Source organism: Carettochelys insculpta, chromosome 7, assembly GCF_033958435.1.
Source record: "Carettochelys insculpta isolate YL-2023 chromosome 7, ASM3395843v1, whole genome shotgun sequence".
Taxonomy (NCBI): domain Eukaryota; kingdom Metazoa; phylum Chordata; order Testudines; family Carettochelyidae; genus Carettochelys; species Carettochelys insculpta.
Genome location: NC_134143.1, coordinates 225,479 through 245,895, shown reverse-complemented (window position 1 = coordinate 245,895; position 20,417 = coordinate 225,479). Strand labels below are relative to the sequence as shown.

The 20,417-nt window shown below is 53.2% G+C and overlaps 2 non-coding genes and 1 pseudogene across 2 annotated transcripts; 1 reads left to right on the top strand and 2 right to left on the bottom strand.

Annotated features, from left to right (window-relative positions):
- Nucleotides 1-4,404: 4,404 nt before the first annotated feature.
- On the top strand, nucleotides 4,405-4,476 carry TRNAG-CCC (transfer RNA glycine (anticodon CCC)). Its single transcript has one exon. It is a non-coding gene; the product is annotated as a tRNA-Gly (tRNA).
- A 7,219-nt stretch (nucleotides 4,477-11,695) lies between these two features.
- Nucleotides 11,696-11,777, bottom strand: TRNAC-ACA (transfer RNA cysteine (anticodon ACA)). Its single transcript has one exon. It is a non-coding gene; the product is annotated as a tRNA-Cys (tRNA).
- Nucleotides 11,778-15,993: 4,216 nt separating this feature from the next.
- On the bottom strand, nucleotides 15,994-16,193 carry LOC142016251 (small nucleolar RNA U3; annotated as a pseudogene).
- Nucleotides 16,194-20,417: the final 4,224 nt, after the last annotated feature.

Sequence of the window (20,417 nt, the reverse complement as noted above, 5' to 3'; positions counted from 1 at the left end):
TCACTTCCCAGGTGGTGTTTCCAATTCAGCCGAAGCTGGTGGTGGTGGTCGTATTTGGCTAAAATCAAGGCACCTCATCTTTTAGGCTCTTGTGGACCCAGCTCAGGCATCCTGATGCTCATGGTCTTCCGGCCCCACATGGTGAAAGCCTGGTCTGTGCCCTTTGCCTTGGGCTGCAAATATTATTTACTAAGCTGTGAGAAAAGCAATGCCTGAGAGTGTGTGAAAAAAGGGGAAGACTTTATCTTATTGTTACCCCCAATATGAGCAGCTGGCAGGACTCTGACCAGGGATGCCCTGGGAGGGACCTGTGAAAAACATATCATTTGTCACAGAAGCTGCTCTTGTTTCTGTGCTGGAAATCACCTCGTCCTTAGGAGTTCTAAATCTGCCCTTCCCCAAGCAACGTGGACCACAAAAGCTCTCTGATTGCCAGGATGATATGTGCACTGGGGGAGGTCTACATTGTACTGGGGGGGGGACAGTTTTTACACCACTGAGTCATGGAGTGACACCTCCGAATTTTCTAGCCCAGACCTGTCCAAAGAGTCACCCCCCTTGGGAGTTAAACTCCACAGGCTCCTCTGCGTTACAGGATCTCCACTCAAGCAGAGCTGAGCAGGCCCAGATGGGGCAGCAAGGAGTGAGGTCAGGCAGACAGGAGAGTTTGACTGGAGACAGGCTTAGCTGGCCAAAGTACCTGTCTTGTAAGCAGGGGATTCTGGGTTCAACTCTTAGTGGTCCCTTGTTATCACCCCTGTTTGGGGTTGGCTACTGTTCGCAGACAGGACTGGTCCACATGTGTGTTAGAGGTGACCCACCATGTACCTTTTAAGCATTTCCATGATGCTGAGAGGGACTCATAGCAGAGCTGCTGACAGCTCAGTGCTCCTGGCTCCTCAACTAGTGGTGGGAGGGTCCTGGGGGGTGGGAGTCTCTTTCTGGGGGTCTGCAGGCCAGGGCTCTCTCTGCCTTTCATACTCTGTGTTTTTCAAGCCCCCCCATGGAGTTGTCAGCATTAGCAGCCCCCTGCTGCAGGTTCCCAGAGGAGGGGAGTTGTGGTGGGCTGCAGCCTGGGATGACTCCTCCCTTCTGCTTTCCTCTGACTTCTGAATGCTGGACTGAATGCTGGACTAATCTCGACCTTCACAGCCTCCTCTGGTGAGGGGTTCCATTGGTTGGCTGTGAGCTGTGTGAAAAATGCTTCCTCTTTGGTTCTGGTTGAACTGGTGCTCATTAATTTCATTCAGTGATGCTCGTTCTCATGTTATAAGGAGTAAATGGTATTTTCATATTTATGGTCTTGTCAGGGGTGGTGTATTCAGAACCCCCTTTATGTTTCACAGGGCAGCGTAAACTTGCGGCCACAGTCAGTAGTCCAAGTGCTGTCTGCAGGGCAGCGTGTGCCTGTACGGAGAGAATAAAGACAGCAAGGTCCTTAATGGATCAGTGCTTTGGAAGGGGGCGGGGTCACAACCACAGACCCCACAGCAGGGAGCTGGTTTGTGGCTTAATCACATGGCTAAGCAAGTCCAGCAGTCTCTGCAGCTGTGCCAGGATTGTGTTCCCAGCACCCCCACATGACGTGAAGTTTGCGTCAGTTGGGAACCGGCTGTTTTCCTGGCAGAAGGCCCCTTCTGCAGCCGGGGAAGCAGCAGGAGCATCTGAGCTCCTGGAGCCCCTTTTGAAAGGTAAGTCCTGGGGCTGGGGGGCAGCTGAGGTGGATTAAGCCTGGCTGTTGGTTGGGGCCATGGCAGGGGAGTAGTGGGATGAAGCCTGGGGTGGGTTAAAGCATCAGATGGTGAAGTTGAGCCAGGGCCATGCAGGGGATTGAGCTGGAGCTGAACGTGGTGGGGGTGAGTCAGAGCTGCACGGTGGGTGGTGATCCAGAGCCATGCAAGGGCTTGAACTGAGACTGCACAAGGCTGGGTGTGGTGAGCCAGGGCCAAGGGGGCAGGATTTTGAGTTGTGCTTGAGGTGCATTAACCAGTGAAACCTAAACCTCCCACACACCTGAACCACTGAAACATAACCCCCACTCTGTCCCCTGCACCCTGAACTGCCAAAACTCAACCCCCCGCCAGCCCTGCACCTAAATCCCCCCCACACAAACCGCTGAAACTTAAACCCCCCACCCCGGCCCAGTGCACCCGAACTGCTGCAGCCTTAACCCCCCACAGACTGAACCTGCAGCTGGCTGACCCCCCTGCCCCCATGGGCCCTTTCCGCCATCAGGTTTGAACCCTCCCTCCCACTCATGTCCCCAAACTGCTGCTAGCCTTCAATTCCCCACAACCCCAGGCTCACTTACCTTTCAAAATCAGTGTCATCTGCTGCCACTCTGAGCACTCAGAACCAAACAGAGACTTTTACAACTATTTTGGTAGGAATTTAGTGTCCCTCTTGACAGAACCAAGCAGATGGAACGCTGGGTGGAACACAACTCACAGTTGTACGCCAGAGAGACCGTAGTTACAGAGAGAGCCCTGAATGCCATCGAGCCTCTGCCCACCATGACTGAACTCGACGCTGAGCCCACCTTGGAGGAACTCAGCGACGCGCTAAAAGCACTGTCTTCTGGAAAAGCCCCAGGGAAAGACGGTATTCCCTCAGAAATCCTCAAATGCGCCAACGGTACCGTAGTTTCAGAGCTGCACAGAATACTCTGCCAATGCTGGAGAGAAGGCAGCGTACCGCAAGATATGAGGGATGCTAACATTGTTACTGTCTACAAGAACAAGGGTGACAAAAGCGATTGTAACAACTACTATGGCATCTCCATTCTCAGTACCATGGGGAAGCTATTTGCACGTGGTGTTCTGAAGAGACTCAATGTTCTTCCAGAGAGAGTCTTCCCTGAGTCTCAGTGTGGGTTCAGAGCTGAACGGTCCACCATAGACATGGTTTTCTCTGTTAGGCAACTACAAGAAAAGTGCAAGGAGCAGAACAAACCTCTGTATATTGCCTTCATCGACTTGACCGAGGCATTTGACCTCATCAGCAGAAAAGGTCTGTTCGCGATTCTGGCTAAGATTGGCTGTCCCCCAGCTCTGCTCAGCATTATTAGGGCCTTCCATGAAGGCATGAAGGGGACCGTCATATACAACGGATCTACATCTGAACCCTTTGAGATTCTCAGCGGAGTGAAGCAGGGGTATGTGCTGGCTTCAACACTGTTCGGCATTTTCTTTGCAGTTTTGCTCAAATATGCCTTTGGAACTGCTACAGAGGGCATCTCTCTCCGCACGAGAACGGACGGCAACCTCTTCAAATTGTCGAGGCTTAGAGCGAAGACCAGGGTGCTTATGAAGCATCTAAGGGAGTTCCTTTTTGCTGACGATGCAGCTATCGCTGCTGACGCTCAGCAGGAACTGCAGTCACTCATAACTCGCTTTGCAGATGCATGTATGGAATTTGGCCTCACAATCAGCTTAAAGAAGACCCAGGTGATGGGCCAAAACATGGGTAACGAGCCATCTACCAACATGCAAGACTACGAACTGGAAGTCGTCCATGAGTTCGTGTACGTGGGCTCGACGATCTCGGACAACTTGTCACTTGATAGCGAGATCAACAAGCGCATTGGAAAAGCCGCCACAACGTTCTCCAGGCTGACGAAGAGAGTATGGGCTAACAATAAGCTCACCGTACACACCAAGGTGCAGGTCTACACAGCCTGTGTTTTGAGCACATTGCTGTACGCCGTTGAAACATGGACTTTGCACTCAAAACAAGAGCAGCGGCTCTACACATTCCACATGCGCTGCCGTAGGCGCATACTCGGTATCTCATGGCAGGACAAGGTCCCCAGTAGCGCAGTGCTTGAGAGGGCACCGCCTCCACGTTCACCCTTCTCAAACAGAGACGTATGCGCTGGCTGGGCCATGTCTCACGCATGACGGATGGCCGAATACCGAAGCGCCTCCTCTTCGGCCAACTGGCATCTGGGAAGAGGCCGAAAGGGCGACCTAAATTGCGCTACAAGGACACGTGCAAGTGTGACCTCAGTGCTCTCTCTATCAGTGCGAACACCTGGCATTCGCTCACCTCAGACAGGCATGTCTGGAAACAGAGAGTGAAGGAAGCTCTTGTTATGTATGAAACTACGTTGGTGAAGGAAGCGGAAGGCAGGAGAGCCCTCAGAGAGGTCCGTGCCCGTGACCCCAGAGCGACGTCTGCCTCCTGCTGCTCACTGTGCGGAAAGGACTGCCACTCCCGCCTTGGATTGCACAGCCACAGGAGACACTGCGCGGATCAGTCCAGCTGGGGCGCAAACCCAGGATCCCTTGGGATCGAAGGATGCCTACAACTAATGAAAAAAGAACCGGGGTGGGGTGGAAACCACATGCTCAGTAATTCATATTTCTGCATGTTGCCCTTTTAGCCCCCCTCTTGCCAAAAGAGGTGCTGGTGGTGTAGTGGTTAGCATGGCTGCTTCCCATGCAGTTGGCCTGGGTTCAATTCCCAGCTAGCACAGCTTTGCTTCTTACTTCCTCTTCCCCCAGCAAGTGCTCTGATTGAATTGGAGAGAGGGGATGATTTGCTCCTTGGTGAGATGGGGGGTGTTGGAGTTTTAACCTGTGGTGCTTGGTGTGAGCTAAGATCTGTTGGTCAAAGCTTTCAGATAGCTTTTGTGCAACCCCTTACTGTGGTCAAAGGGGCCCAGAACAAGGGGAGAGCAAAGCAGCTGGTCACCAGGAGCTTCAGGTGTCTCCAAAACAGATCTAAACACACAGAAATGAGAAGTGGGAGGAGAAGAGTGAAGTCAAGCTGCCTCCTGGGGGCTGAGGCAACTCAAGGCCTCCTGGGGCTGCTCTGCTCCAGTGGAGTAGTGGTAGAAATGCCGTCACCACCAGGCTGTGGGAGTTTGCCGGCTTCTCAAGAAAACTGGCAGCAGAAAACTCCTGAATATTTAATACCCAGCCAGCAGTTCCCCTCTTTCTGTTCTTTCCAAATAACTACACAGAGCCTCTGGTGCCCTTTCATGTGAGAACAATCTCGTGACTGATGCTCACCTGCCCTGACTGCCCTGGCTAGACAAGTGTCAGGTGTGAAGAATCAGAACTCTCCAAGCAGAAATCTCCATCCAGCCCTTCAACACACACCATCCCCTCCCCCTTCTCAGTAACACTTTTCCCATCACCTTTTTGACCCTCCATCTATTGTCCTTGTGTAAGTGAGGAACATGAATGCTGAGCTCCCCATTTCCTTACCGTCCCTTGGATATACGTAATTCATGTCTAGGCCCAGTGCACAGATGGAGCTGATGTGGAAAGACATAAGACATAAGAACGGCCATACTGGGTCAGAACAAAGGTCCCTCTAACCCAGTGTCCTGTCTGCTGACAGTAGCCAATGCCAGGTGCCCCAGAGGTGCTGAGGGGGACGGTCAGCTGGGGAAGGGTTATTTTCTCTCTTCTCTGGGCAGGTGAGGATAGAATTGAAGAGAAGAAAATCCTCTTCCACTCTCTGAGGATGATGGAAATACCAATTTCTCCTCTCTTCACTTCTACGAGAGCTGAGGACAAGAAAAGACTTTTCCTGCCTTAGGCCAGGATGTCAAAGGAAACAGAGTGAGAGAGAGAGAGAGAGAGAGAGAGAGAGAGGGAGCAGAGCCCTGGCTGAGTGTGTCTTGGGGTCATGACTACAGCTATTTTGAATATTTCAAAAAGCTCTTTTGACATAGGGACTGTGTAGAGGGGGAATAGCGCCTCGTTCAAAATAAGCCATAGGCCTTCCAATGACTGTATTCAGAATAGGCTTCAGTGTCTGCAGCTGTTGTATGTCAAAATAGCTGAGCCATATTTTGAAATCCATATTGTGTGTAGCTGTGCTATGTTGGAATCGGCTATTCTGGAATACCTCACTCAGGAATAATGCTGCTGTGCAGACATAGCCTTTGGCTGTGTCAACACGTGCCGCATCTTCTGGAAGCCTCAGGCTAATGAGTTATCTGGAAAATGCTAATGAGGCATGGATGCAAATTTTCCACACCTCATTAGCATATCAGCACATGGTTCGGAGTCCAGAAGAAGCTCTTCCTGACTCCGAAGTACACGTGCAGACGTGCGGCCTGCGGGGATCTTCTGGAAGGAAACCCACCTGTGCCCCAAACTCCCTCACCCGTGCCCCCAGAGCCCTGAAGTCGCTCTTGACCTGCTCAGCATCACACCTTGCCGTATCATTAGTGCCCACATGGATAAGAAGCATAGGATAGTAGTCAGACGGACGGATAATCCTCGACAACACCTCTGTAATGTCTCGGATACGGGCCCCCGGCAGGCAGCTCACCTCCCGAGATGAACTGTCAGGGCGACAGATGGGCTCCTCCATCCCCCTTAGAAGAGAGTCCCAAGCACCACTAGTCTGCACTTCCTCCTCGCAATGGTGGCAGCAGACTTCCCAGCCGTGGGGCACAAGGCTTCTCCTCTGCTGTGTGGGGCGATTCTTTGTCTCCTGTATCAAGTACAGCGCGTAACGGTTTCCGAGTACCACGGTGGGAGGGTTCGGAGCAGGGGTGGAACACTGCCTGCTGCCAGCAGTAACCAGCTGCCAGTGTCCCCCCGATCTGTCTCCTCCGCCACCAGTGGTTTATCAGCCGTCCTGTGTCCTGGGACAGTCACCTCAGCTGTCTCCACATGAATACTATCCAGGAGCTGCTCGTGGAGTCGGGTACTCCTCAACCTGGCTACCTCCTCCTGTAGCTCTCCCACCTGCCCCCTGAGAGATTCCACCAGCAAGCACCTTTCACGCTGGATGGTGCCCCCAGCCTGGGTATCAGTGAGTGGGAACTGCAAGCCACAGTCCCTGCAAAGCCGCACCAGCATCTGGGCAGAGGCATCCATGGCCAGGCAGTCTGTCTGGCTACAGGCGCAGGTGGAGGAGACAGGAGTCGTGTTCGCACAGGTGTTGGGGGTCTTCCTAACCATCGTAGGCCTCCCTCTGTCACACTCCCTCTTCATGTCCCAGTCTGCAGCTCCCTGTCCGTGTCTCTCCCCTGGTCGCCCTTGCCTCTGACTTTCAAAGCCGACTGGCCTGCGTCAGACCCTCCCCCCTGGGAGTCACACAGGGAAAGGCTGATGAAGGCAATCAAGGGAACAAAGGTGACGCAGGCATCCCACCCGCCTCAGAAACTGAAACTGAAACTCACCCACCTGAAATCAAAATGGCAGTTCACATTCAAACAGTTAAGCACACGCACTCACTCACGCACTCACTCACTCACCCGCCCCAAAAGCCAGCGCTCTCACCTGGTAGCTTCTGCCGCGGCAGGATCACTTGCTCTGCCTCCGAAACTCCCCTGTCTGCAGCTCCCTGTCCGGTTCACCATGAAGTCCAGCCCCGAGCTGAGACTCCTTTCTGCAGCCCTATTGGCAGCATCCCAGAGCAGTTGATTGACTGGCTGACCCTGCTTTAGGCAGCGGCAGAAACAAAAAGTTGTGTCAACAACCAGGGTGAACTTGCGAATGTTACAGCTTCTTAGCAAGGGCGCTGATGAGCTCTGTCCCTGAACAACTTGCAGGAGAAAGAAGAACCAGGCAGAAGTTCTCTGTCTGAGCTGGAGCTCACAGACGCAATGGATGCCGGTTTCCCTCCCATGCGACTCAGCAGGTGCAGTTACAGTCCCCTCGAACTGGCACACCAGTGTGAATCTGATACACTCTTGCTAGAGCTGGAGCTGCTGAGCTGTCAGCCGGCACTTTAATGGAGTGGGCCATTTTGTTAATGACCATTTGCATGGCCATTTCGAAGTGTTTGGCTTGTGCAGACGTAGCCTTAGAAAGACGTAGTTTTCACAGCTCAGAAGAGAAAAATTGTTCTCTGTTGTTGAAATATATCGTAAAGCTTCCCACAGAGCTGTCACTAAGAGCAGTGGGAGTTCATCTGGGTAAACGTGTGAGTGTAGGAGGCTCTGAGTGTGTGTGGTTGTAGAATCACAGAATCGTAGAACAAAAGAGCTGGAAGTGACCTAAAAAAATCATCGAGTCCAGCCCCCTGCTTGGAGCAGGACCAAACCCACCAGATCAGCCCTGCCAGGGCTTTGTCAAGGCGAGACTTAAACACCTGCAAGGATGGAGACTCCACGACTTCCCTGGGGAGACCATTCCAATGCTTCACCACCCTCCGAGTGGAAAAAGTTTTTCCTAATGTTCCACCTGGACCTTTCCAACCGCAACTTGAGTCCATTGTTCTGTGTTCTGCCATCCGTGACCACTGTGAACAGCCTCTCTCCAGCCTCTTTGCAACCTCCCATCAGTAAGTTGAAGGCTCTTATCAAGTTCCCCCTCAGTCTTTTCTTCTGCAGACTAAAAAGTCCCAATTCCCTCAACCTTTCTTCAAAAGTCATTTGCTCCAGCCCCCGAATTATTTTGGTCGCCCTCCGCTGGACCCTCTCCAGTGTATCCACATCCTTCCTGTAAATGGGGGCCCAGAACAGGACACAGTATTCCAGATGCGGCCTCACCAAAGCCGAATAAAGAGGAATAATCAGTTCTCTGGATCTACTGGGAACGCTCCTCTTGACGTAACCTAATATGCCATTAGGTTTCTTGGCTACAAGGGCACACTGTGGACTCTTGTCCAGCATCTCGTCCACTCCAACTCCCAGATCCTTTTTGACTGTTATTCCCCACTATCCCTCAAAGTTTCATGAAAGGAAAAATAAACCAATGAGGAAGAAAGCAGAGCAGGTGAGGGTTGGACATCCCTGGACCCAGCCTCCCAGAGCTACCAGCCCTCACTGCACAGCACTCCTTACTCAGGTAGGAGCAGCAGGATCACTCTCCCAAGGGCACCAGCACTCCACAGCAGCTCCATTGGCTTTCTCCGCTTCTCATTTCCTTGCCACCTGTTATGGCCTCAAGAACTCCCTCTCGAGGAAGCAAGAAAGTTATAGAAACAGGAATCCACTACCAAAGCCAAACAAACACAGACACACTTTAGCAGAGACTCGTGTGGCACCCGAGAAATCCCATTCAGCCTGGTTCAAATGCCTCTGGCTATGTCTGTATGACAAAATTAGGTTGAACAAGTTTGTTGTGGCTGATGTTAGTAAGAGGGAGGCCAACATTGCAGAAGAGAGAGACATTTGCAGGCTGACAATTCCGGGCTACTGGGAAAGGAAAACCAGCAGTGTGAGAATATGGACCTGGAACCGACTCTTGCCTCACCTGAAAGGGGAGGAGGTACCGCTTGAGCTAACCCCCCACATGTGCAAGCCGTTTGAGGCAACAACCAGGGAAAGTGAAGGCTGCAGAGTCTGAAGTGGAACAGTGTCAGATGTGTGTGGTGGGAGGGGAATATGTACATTTGGGGAAAGGGTCCTGAGTCCTGGATCCCAGCCACATGCCTTGGCACAAAGAGCAACAGCTCCTGCATGAGGTGTGATGTTGGGATAAGAGTTCCCCCCACAAAAAGCACCACACCTCAGAAGAGAAAACCACTGTGATGGAAGCCAACAAACCCAGCCGCACACCCAGTTTGGAAGCCCCAGCTGGCCTTCCCAAAATTCCCACTGAGGTCTATCACACTATGACCAGCCCTCCCTTCACCTTGCTGGACACCCACAGACAATTTCCCGTCCAGCCTTTTCCATCGAGACCTGGATTCTCCCCTGGAGCTTGAGCGGAGGCGACAGGAGAGCAATGGGGGCTCAGCTGCAGCTTTGGCGCTGGGTCTGGAGCCGAAAGCCACGCCATCTTTCTTAGTGGCACTTGCTTCTTTCCTCTAGTTCCTCTTTGGCAAGTATAGGAAAACAGGCCGGGGGAAAAGCTGGCCTCCAAGGGCAGAGGAGGCCAAGGCTGAAAGCTGTTAGGAAGAGCTGATTGGCCTTTTGCTTCTAGTTTGCCCCCGATGGCACCAAGGGGCGTTCTCTTGGGCGGGGAGGTGATGGTAGAGCACAGGCCGGCGGGGGAAACAGAAGCGCCTGCAAGAAGAGGAAAGGGATGAGCAAGGATGAGATGCCGTGTTTCTGTCTGATTTCAAGTGGGAGCCATTTTGCAGGCCTGGCTAACACGAGAGCCCAGTGGGCTACAGAATCTCCACTTTCTTCTTTTGCCTCTTCCCTGAAATGCCATCCGCTCGGGAGGCGCTCGCCCCGACGCATGCAGACGGGCCTCGTTGGACAGAGCGGCGGCTCCCCTCTCCCCGCCTTTTGATAGCTTAGGAAGGTCAGAGGGAGCTGCATCTTTCCCAGGCTCCTGCTCCTGCCCTCTGGGTAAACCTTTGTACAAACAGAGCTCTGAGAAAAGCACTGAATGACCTGCCCCAGCTGGGGGTGTGCTGCAGAGGGACTTTCCAGGCTGCAAACTCCCCAGCACGGCGTGGAAGAAGGCTTCTGAAGGCTTTCTATTCCTGTGACCTGCCTTGTAACACCTCCCGTCCTGTTCATATGCACTCTCTTGATCACAAACTTTTGTTTCCCTCACTGCAGGGGTGGGCGGCAGGGGGCCTATTGGGGTCAGAAGAGCCCTGTGCTAGAAAGTGCCTCATTCTCCTGGAAAGAGTGAACCCTCTGACTTCTTTTACAATGTGTCTCCTTTGACACAGATAGAGCCCTCAGCCTACTACCTACCCAGCCTGCTCCTCCAGAATACAGTGACCCAGTGCTTAAAAGGGCAAAAATTATACAGCAGAAAAAAAGTTTAATAAAATCACAGAATCATCCACACAGCATAGCAAATATATTTGAAAAACAAATGGTATAAAACAGCAAGAAACATTCAAGAAAATACACATAAAACTCAAGATGTTAACACACATCAACCACAAACTGGGTAAAAAATCTTATATGTCTCTCTGCACAAAAGTTGTTTCAAAGAAACAAAAAAAAAAAATACACAAGCAAAGAAAAAATTACACACCAAACCCAGTGAAGGAGCTGGAGCGGGGAGAAAGCAAGTTCTTCTCACATCACAGTGATGACACAGACAATCCGCAAAGCCTCCCCTTTGTGCAGCCCATTGCCCAGAGGTGCTTCCAGCCGAATTTCAGCACCAGAACCAGAGGCTCCAGGAGCAAAGGCAGCGCGTGGATGAGGGACTCTGGACACACCACGCAATGCATTGTGGGTATGCAAAGGAGCATCACTAACTCTGCCCCAGAGAGCAGAGGAGCTGGGGTCTCCCAGCTGTGGAGGCTGCCCCTAGAACAGGGGTGATGACAGTTTTTATGCTGTGCCCCCTTTTTGGCCTGACACTAAGCTGGTCCCCACAACCTGTGGGAGAACCATAGGAAGGGATGTTGGCCTGTGTCTGGTTGTGTAGATCAGTCTATTGCTGTTGGGGCAGAGAGGAGATTGTGACTTTCATTCCCCCTTGGGCAAGTGTCCGTCCCTTTCCCAGCTGTGTACTGCACAGCTCAGGAGCTGGGAGAGACCAGAGCCCCTGAGCCAGCCTTGGGAACAGGCCCTTCCCTTAGAGGCAGCTGCCCTATCACTGGCTGCAGCTGAACCAGGGCTGCCCACTCCTTGCCAGGGCATTACACATGTGAGTGTCGCACTGCTGGGCCGACATATGAAACAGGCTGGGCCCAGCAGCAGCCAGAGCAGTGACCACATCCCAGGGTCAGCATTTCCCCCAGGCACAGACTCCCCTGACCTCTTCCACACACTGGTCACAGACAGCCCCTGGGCAGTGTCTCAGGGTGTGTGCTGCTGTCGCGTCCTGGTTCCAGGATGTGACTAAAACACAGCCCTTGCTGTGAGCAGGATTTGAACCTGCACAGGGAAATCCTATTGGATTTGTAGTCCAACACTTTAATCACTCAGCCATCACAGCTGTGTAACTGTTGCTGCCTACAGGATAGAGACCCTGGTGAATGCTCCGTGGGCCGAGGCTGGTCAGGAACACTGCCAGACAGCTGGTGGGGTTTGCTGCCCTCCCCTTTCCTCAGCCCTGGTCCCGGCAGTGTCCCTGGAAGCTGTGTGCTTGCGCGGCTGCTCAGGAGAGATGCAGGTGCTGCCTGGCTAATTAGCTAATTAGCAGAGCCCCACAGGCAGCAGCCGGTGTTTCTCTTGGAAGTGCACATCTGCCCAGGCCTTGGTGCACAGAGCAAAATGTATTCTACGTCCCCAGGGAACATTCGAGGGAACTGTGGCCCTGGGGCAGCAGATGGTGGGGGAGGGGGATCATTCTGCCCTGGTGAAAGTTGCATGTGGCAATCCATGACCAATGACCACAGCCCTGTATCCCCCAGACCCCCCTTCAACCCATCTGAGGTGTGTCAGGAGCCCAGCCAGGGGATGCAGACGAGGGCCCCTCCTGGAGTGAGACGGAGTTTAAGGACTTCTGACACTGGGGAATGAGGAGCTGCTGCTCCACATGACTGGCTGGTGCCAGGATGCTGCAGCCTTCAGCCACCTGTTCTCTGGCCTGAGCTCCGAGGGTCACCCCACCTGAACAGCTGAACTACTGCGGAGAACAGTGAAGGAACTGTGGCAGGCCAACTGCCAGGCCCAGGATGAGGCCAGCCACTCGAGGGGCAGTGGCCGCTACCTGCCCCACTTCCAGGAGCTCAACGGCCGCCTGGGACCCAAGGAGGCAGCACTGACCACCCACGTCCTACACACCACCAGCTCAGATGGCGCTTGCCAGGGGGCTGCAGGAGGTGTCAGGACCAGTATCAGGCAGCAGCTCCCACCCAACAGGCACAGGAACAGAAGCCCAGAGCCATGACAGGGGTTCCAGCAATGAGGCCCTCATCATCTCTGTGTCCTCAGAGGTCTCCATCTGGGCCCCCTCCACCTGAGCCTCCCCTGAGTTCCTCTAGGGACACCAAGGTCAGTTTCGTGCATGTTGGATGCCTGGCAGAAGGCGACGGGAGGCCAGCAGTGGCCCACTCACACAGCCACCAGCTCCAGTCTGGATGCACCCCACATGGCCGTGCTCCCTGAGCCTCAGTGGGGGGCCTCATGCAACACTCAGCACCTGCCCCTGAGGACAGCACCACAGGCTGCATGCCCAGGGAGGGAGGCTGACCTACACCGCATATGTCCCACCCATGCAGGGACCCCCCAGCCACACAGATCCCTCAGGAACCCCGGGCCAGATGGGGGGACAAGGTGGAGTGGGGCACACAGCCCCCAGGGCCAGGTCATGGTACTGATGGCCTTTCCCTGGGTCCCCTTCTGTCTCCAGAGCTGCACCATCCAGGGGCCAGACAAGGCCTGTACACAAGCCAGAAAGGCACACACCAGAGGGCGAGGGGGCTGGAACTGCACCCCTAAGAGCACCCACATGGGGCCAGAGCTGGGGCATGTTCTGGTGCCACTGTGGGGAGGGGGAAGCTGCTGCTGTCACTGCTCACACCACCACCCTGCAGGACGTGACTGCTGTCACGCAGGAGAGGCTGGTGATGGAGCAGGAGGCCTGGGATTGGGTGGCAGGCACCCTGGACACCCTCACACAGGCTGTGACCACGTGCCTGGCTCAGCCTCCCACCCCATCACCAGTCCCTCCCACAGCCCCTGCAGCTCATCCCTCCACATGTCCCTCACAGGGTCCCACAGTTCCCCCCACCCATCCACCCACAGTCCCTGACATTGCTGCCCTGCTCCCACCCAGCCTTCCCCCATCCCCTCCCTCCCTTCCTGTAGCCCCCAGTGAGCCCAAGCCTGAGCCCACTGGACCCCTTCCTTGTCCCCACCTCCTAATGGTCCCAGCTCCATCCCAGCCCTTGTGAGAATATGGACTGTGGCCTCCCACCCGCTCCCCAGAGCCCTTTCTGAGTTCTGTTACCCCACCCCCTCTCCAAGACCTCCTCTAAGTTCCATTGCCCCCACTGCCCACCCCAGGACCCCATTGTCTATAGTCCCCCATCCCTCTTGTTAATCGTTTACAGGTATCTTTATGCAGTTTGGAATCCATTGCCAGAGTTTGATGAAATACTTTCTTTATCAACACTCCCGTGTCCCTGGTGTCTACTGGGAGACCAGGAGGGTATGGGAGTGTCGGGGGGGGTTGATAGTGAGAAGTGGGTGCGTGGGAAGGGAGTTGTGGTGCTGGCTGTATGTTGGGGGGTCACATGGGCCTCCGGACAAAGGCGTCCCAGAGGAACTTACTGACCTGCACCCTGACCCTCTGTTCTTGACAGCATGGGAAAGCAGCCAGCTGCTTGGAGCCGTGGCCACACTCAAAACCCACCCCTGCATGAACGGCTCTTGCTTTACCTCCACAGTGTTGTGGAGGGAGCAGCATGTACCCACCACATCTGGTACATTGCGCGGGATGACCTCCAGTATCCTGAGGGGGCCCTGAAAGTGCCCTTCAGATACCTAATATTACAAGCCCAGTTTAGGAACTAAATAATGTCCTGACTGGGCTCAGTGTGTCCCATGTAGGGCCGCATCAGCCACTGATGCAAGGGGTAAATGGCATTGGGAATTATATAGGGGGGCTAGTGGTGTCCCCATTTGGTAGCTCCCAGGTTGGGATGGATGTCTTCTCCCGCATACTGCAGCAGAGCCATGAGTTGGAAGATACCTGCATTGTGGGCTCACCCAGACAAACCCACACAGAATGCCATAAATTGCCCCTTGGTGTCCACGCAGGTCTGGAGCACCCCAAAATGGTACCCCTTGCAATTGATGAAGATGCCTGTGCTGCATTCTGGGGCCTGGATAGCAATGTGGGTCCCATCCAGAGCCCTGAAGCACTTGGGGAAGTCCAGCTTCTCAGCCCCATTAGGGTGACTTTCAGATCCCAGACATGGAGAACCCAGTAAAGTAGGTTGTTTTTGATTGCCCAGAAGACCTGAATGGTGTGGGGGGAGAACATGTCCATGTGTGTGTGGTGGGGTGCTCCATGCATCCCCTTCCCCTCCCCCCACCAGTCGCTGCCACCCCACCCTGTCCCTCTCCCCTGTCTCTGAGGGTCCCCCTTGCCTGGTAGCCCTCCTCCCCATGGTGGGGAGGTGCCCCAAGCATGCCCTACCTCCAGCAGAACAGCCGCAATGGTGGCCCTGCCCACCCCCAATTGATGGCCAAATGACTGGTGGCTGTCCAGGGTAGTGAGCCTCCACACAGCAATGGCTACCCCCTTGTGCAAGGGGAGTGTGGGTGCACCTGTGTGTCATGGTGCTGGGGGCCGGGGAGGGCCAATGACTTAGCTCCAGCAATATCCTCTTTGTCATACTGAAGTTGTGGAGCCAGCGGGTGTCGTTCCAGTCCCCCAGAACCAGCCTGTCCCATCACTCGCTGCTGGAGGGCTCGTCCCACAGGGCCGGACAACCCAGGGGAGGGAGAACAAGCGTCGCCCCAAGGCAGTGGCCTGTGCCAGGGCAGCCATTAGGCTAGACCCCTGGAGCTGCTGGAGGGTGGCAGCTCGGAGCAGTGCCTACAGGCTGACCATGGCCTGGATGGGTCGGGCATCAGGGAGTCTCTGGGGGCCATTGTGTGCCACCAAGTGGTTTCTACATGTGGTTGAGTTCTCGGTGCTCTGGGTACAAGCCAGCCCTTGGCATGTGCAGAATGAGTGTGTTTTGGAGGAGCCCTTTAAAGGAGCACCAGGCTGAAGCCCCCAGAAGGGCTTATCTGCCTTGCTAGCGCAGCCACGGCATTTTCTGGCCCTTTTCTCCCAAAAGAGCACCTTATGACATGTGGTTGCTTCCTTGCAAACCAAGGGCCTGGTCTTTTCAAAGAGCGGCTCACAATCTCCTTTCGCTTGGGGCGTGTGGATGCTCACTTTCGAACGCTGATCTGTCAGAAGGTGGCTTTGGAAAGTTTGCCTTTTGACATCACACTGTGGTGTAGACTCAGCCAGCCACGGAGAAAAGGATAGAAAAGCAGAACCAGGTCCCCATGTGAAGATTGCAGCATAGTGTAACAAAGGAAATGTGTGTGTACATCAAAAAAGGATAAAATTCTTTTAACAACTAAGAAACAGAAACTTTTAAACACCATTTTCACTCTATCTGCTCCTGAAAATTTCATGTAAAAACAGCTAACGCAATTCTCCCCACTCTAAAAACTTCTTTTAAACTTTACAATAAGAACCAACCACTCAGACTAGGTTCTTTTTTTCTTGTTTTTAAGAGAAAACAAGAACAGTCATCAAGAGCAAACAGCAGCACTACCTGCTTACCTCATGCTCAGAAGGGAACACTTCAATTCATCATCATGGTTGGCAAGACCAAAAACACCCACATGCACTTCTCTAGCTAAACACTACAGAAAAGACTCCTAAAAGTACAGTCTTAACCACATGCTCCTCAGCTGCACACCCAGCAGAACAGGCACAAGCTTCCTGCCCATGGGGAACGTTTTCAAACAGCTGCTTCCACCCTCCTCGAACTAAGGGACAAAAGTCTAAAACCAGTCACCCCTTTCGCTGAAGCCCAATTCACCCGCTTTGGGATGCAGTGTATCAGAGGTGGTTGCATGTGGCTGTTTGCAGACACACCCCTCCTGATTAGCATACAGCGCCCTTTGGAGTCAATCAAACCCTCTCACTTCTAAAAACTTCATCAGTAGCAGTGGTGCAATAGCTTCTCCAATTTGCCTTTCTCACAAGGAGGAGAAACAGAGACAAACCTTCCAACCAACAATGTTCATATCTGCTCAATGTTTCCTGCCACCACCCAGGGACCCCTTCAACAAACCAGGACAGCAAAATGCAAGACCCTCAATGGATTCTCTTCTTGCCATTGGTTGCACCCACAGCACTTAGGAGAGGCAGACATGGTGATCCCAGGCTGCAGCCCCAGTGCACAGGAGGCCCAGCAGCACAGTCACAGCCCTGCCAGGCCCAGGAGAGGGAGCAGATGCAAACAAGCCATAAAGGCAGAGTGCAGCTTGTAAGCTGGGGGAGAGAAGAGTCAGTTATACACAAGCAGCCGGTCCTCTGGTGTAAAGCACAGAGCTCAGGACTCTGCCTCTTGCAATCTGAGTTAAACTCCTCAGTAGGACTGCCTCAGTGTCCCTTTCCTCACAGCAGTGCAGGCTTGTTCCACCTTTACTGCTCTACCCAGCTCTAAGCCCATGCACAGGTAATGGCGCACAAGCTGCCTGCTTCAGTGACTGCTCCGCTCCTGTCCCCAGCATGTGCAAAAGCTTTCTCCCAATAGCATGTATGTTCCATACTGTTCAGGGGGTCACCGTCATGCCTGCCCTGCAGACAGCCACAGACACCCCAGCCAGGCTGCCACCTCCCCTCCGGCAGGCCCCAGGTTTATTTAACACAAACCATCACCTTCCCCTTCTCAATGACACTTTTCCCATCACACTTTTGAACTCTCCATCTCTTGTCCTTGTGTAAGTGAGTCGGGTGAGCACCGAGCTCCACATTTCTCACCGTCCCCTGGATAATCATAGCTCATGTACATGCCCAGTGCACAGCTGGAGCGAATGCAGAAAGCCCTGAAGCTGCAGAGCACTGAAGGGGGACAGTCAGCTGGGGAAAAGTTTTCTTCTCTCCTCCTTGGGCAGGTGAGGATAGAAATGAAGAGAAGAAAATCCTCTGCCACACTCCAAAGAGGATGAAATTATCCATTTGCACTGTCTTTGCTTCGACCAAATCGGAGAACAAGAACAGCCATGTGCTACCAAAGGCCAAGACATCAGTGCAAGCTGGGAGAGAGCTGCTGTATTGGCTGAGAAAATCAATATCAATGCAAGAAAGAAACTGCCTAGAAGGGGATGTGATGTGAACCCATGACACTGGGGGAGGGTGGAAGCCTTCTCACCATGTACCAGAGGTTGCAGTCACTACCCCAATTTACCTCACAGTCTGCTGCCCAGCAGATGGAGTCAAGGGTGTATAAGTGTAGGTGTGTATAAGTGTGTATAAGTGTGTTGCACAAAGTCCAGGTCTCCTCAGGGTCTCTCACAAGTACTGCGATGGAAACACAGGTAATATCAGGAAATTCTATGATATAAGTCACTGATAGCAACTCCAGTTCCCAATTCCCTCTCCTCCAGCCCAAAGGCAGCTCTCTGGCGTAAACCGCCCTTAGGATTTAGCCTCACTGTCCCTTAACCCCTTCCCCTCGGTCCCAAGTGGCCCCAGTTCCCCAGCGGGGGCTGCCCTGCAGAAGGGTTTAGTACCTCACAGGAAGTGCCCCACACCAGCTCTCCTTTGACACTGGAGAGTTTGCCTCTGTTCCCGCACTGAGAGATCCGTTATTTCCTTGCAGCCTCTCCTGCGCCAGGAAGGCTTCACGGGCTGAATGACGAGTGTGTCAGGAAAGTGCCAATCAAACCAGCCAGTGATTAGATTTAAATGTAAGAGTGAATTTCCCGCCCTTGTGCTCCTGGGCAGCCTCCTCTGTGGGCAGCACCGTGTGAGCGCGGTGAGCCCAGGGTCCGTCACAGACCACACAGATGGGGCTTTGATCCTCTTCACAGAACAGTTTCAGAGCCTCCTGGTGCTCCCCACACACCCCGTCCTCTCCGGCTCCCTTCACTGCCAGCAAACTCAGCCCTCTGAGCAGTTCCACTACGTTTGCAGCTGCCTGTTGGGCCGGAGGTGTCTCTGCCACACAGTCTCTCTGCACTGAGGGCAGGAGGGGGCTGGATCGGGCCCCCCCAGCACTGGCTGAGGCAGGCTGGGCAGAAGTTGTACCCACACTCTGTAATCACTGGGTCCTTGAACTGCTCCAGACAGACGGGACACGTCGCATCCTCCTGGAGACTTTTCGCAGGGCTCACTGCAGCCCTGGCTCCCTCTGGGCTGGGGAACAGGGCTAGTTTCAGCTTCCTCAGTTCAGACTAGGCCCGGCCTGCAGCAAATACTGGGCATTCCCCTTCCTGGAACTGACTCAGCTCTTGGCTGAAGTGGGCAGAGCCAGCTGGTGTCATTGCAGCCCTGGGGGTTTGGGGAAAAGCCGACCACACTTGGGCGCCCAGCCTGCAATCTGCCACTTGTGCTGCTGTGGCAGGTCACTGGGGCTGCACGTGGAAACCAGAATCCCCCACTCTTGATAAGCTGCCAGACCTGGGTGTGTCTAAGGGGTGATATTCAGCCCTAGGCAGAATTCAGTGAATTTAATACATAGTTCTGACAGAATTAATATTTATAGTATTTTACATTTATCTCCTGACACGCTCCCAGCTGCAAAGGTTTTATCCATTGCAATGGGCAGAGCCGTGGGAAGCTCTGCATGGTAGGAGGTGAAACAATACGGTGCTCAGACAGTAATTACTGAACGGCAGCAGACACCCATTCCAAACTCCAAACCTTGTAACCGTTAAAGCCAAAACTGTCAAGAGCAGATCTGGAACCCTCAGAACTCCACAGCCTGACATCCAACTCTGCCAAGGGCTCCCGTCGCCTCATCCCTCTGGGCCCTGTCTGTGCCCTTCAGTAATTCCAAACTGGAATTTCAGTTTCTGGAGTGAAATGGATATTTACTGGCATCTAGTGATCACAGAATCATAGAGTGCTAGGACAGGAAGGGACCTTGAGAGGTCATTGAGTCGAGCCCCCTGCCCTCATGGCAGGACCAAGTACTGTCTAGACCATCCCTGATACACATCTACCTAACCTGTTCTTAAATATCTCCAGAGATGGGGATTACAGAACCTCCCTTGGCAATTTATTCCAGTGTCTGACCACACTGACAGTTAGGAACTTTTTCCGAATGTCCAACCTAGACCTCCCTCGCTGCAGTTTTAGCCCATTGCCTCTTGTTCTATCCTCAGAGGTTAACAAGTACAAGTTTTCTCCCTCCTCCTTATAATATCCTTTTACATACCTGAAAACCGCTATCATGTCTCCCCTTAATCTTCTTTTTTCCAAACTAAACAAGCCCAATTCTTTCAGCCTTTCTTCATAGCTCATGTTCTCGAGACCTTTGGTCATTCTTGTTGCTCTTTCCTTGAGCCTTTCCAATTTCTCCACGTCTTTCTTGAACTGCGGTGCCCAGAACTGGACACAATACTCCAGCTGAGGCCGAACCAGCGCAGAGGAGAGCGGAAGAATGACTTCTCGTGCCTTGTTCACAACACACCTGCTCACACATCCCAGAATCATGTGTGGTTTTTTTGCAACAGCATCACACTGTTGACTCATATTAAGCTTGTGGCCCACTAGAACCCCTGGATCCCTTTCTGCTGTAGTCATTCCCAGACAGTCTCCCCCATTTTGTATGTGTGAAACTGATTGTTCCTTCCCAAGTGGAGCACTTTGCATTTGTCCTTATTAAGCTTCATCCTGTTTGCCTCAGACCATTTCTCCAGTTTCTCCAGATCATTTTGAATTATGACCCTATCCTCCAGAGCAGCTGCAACCCCTCCCAGCTCGGTATCATCTGCAAACATAATAAGCGTACTTTCTATGCCAATATGTAAATCGTTGATGAAGATATTGAACAAAACCGGTCCTAGAACAGATCCCTACAGAACCCCACTTGTTATACTTTTCCAGCAGGATTGAGAACCATTAAGAACTACTCTCTGAGTACGGTTATCCAGCCAGTTATGC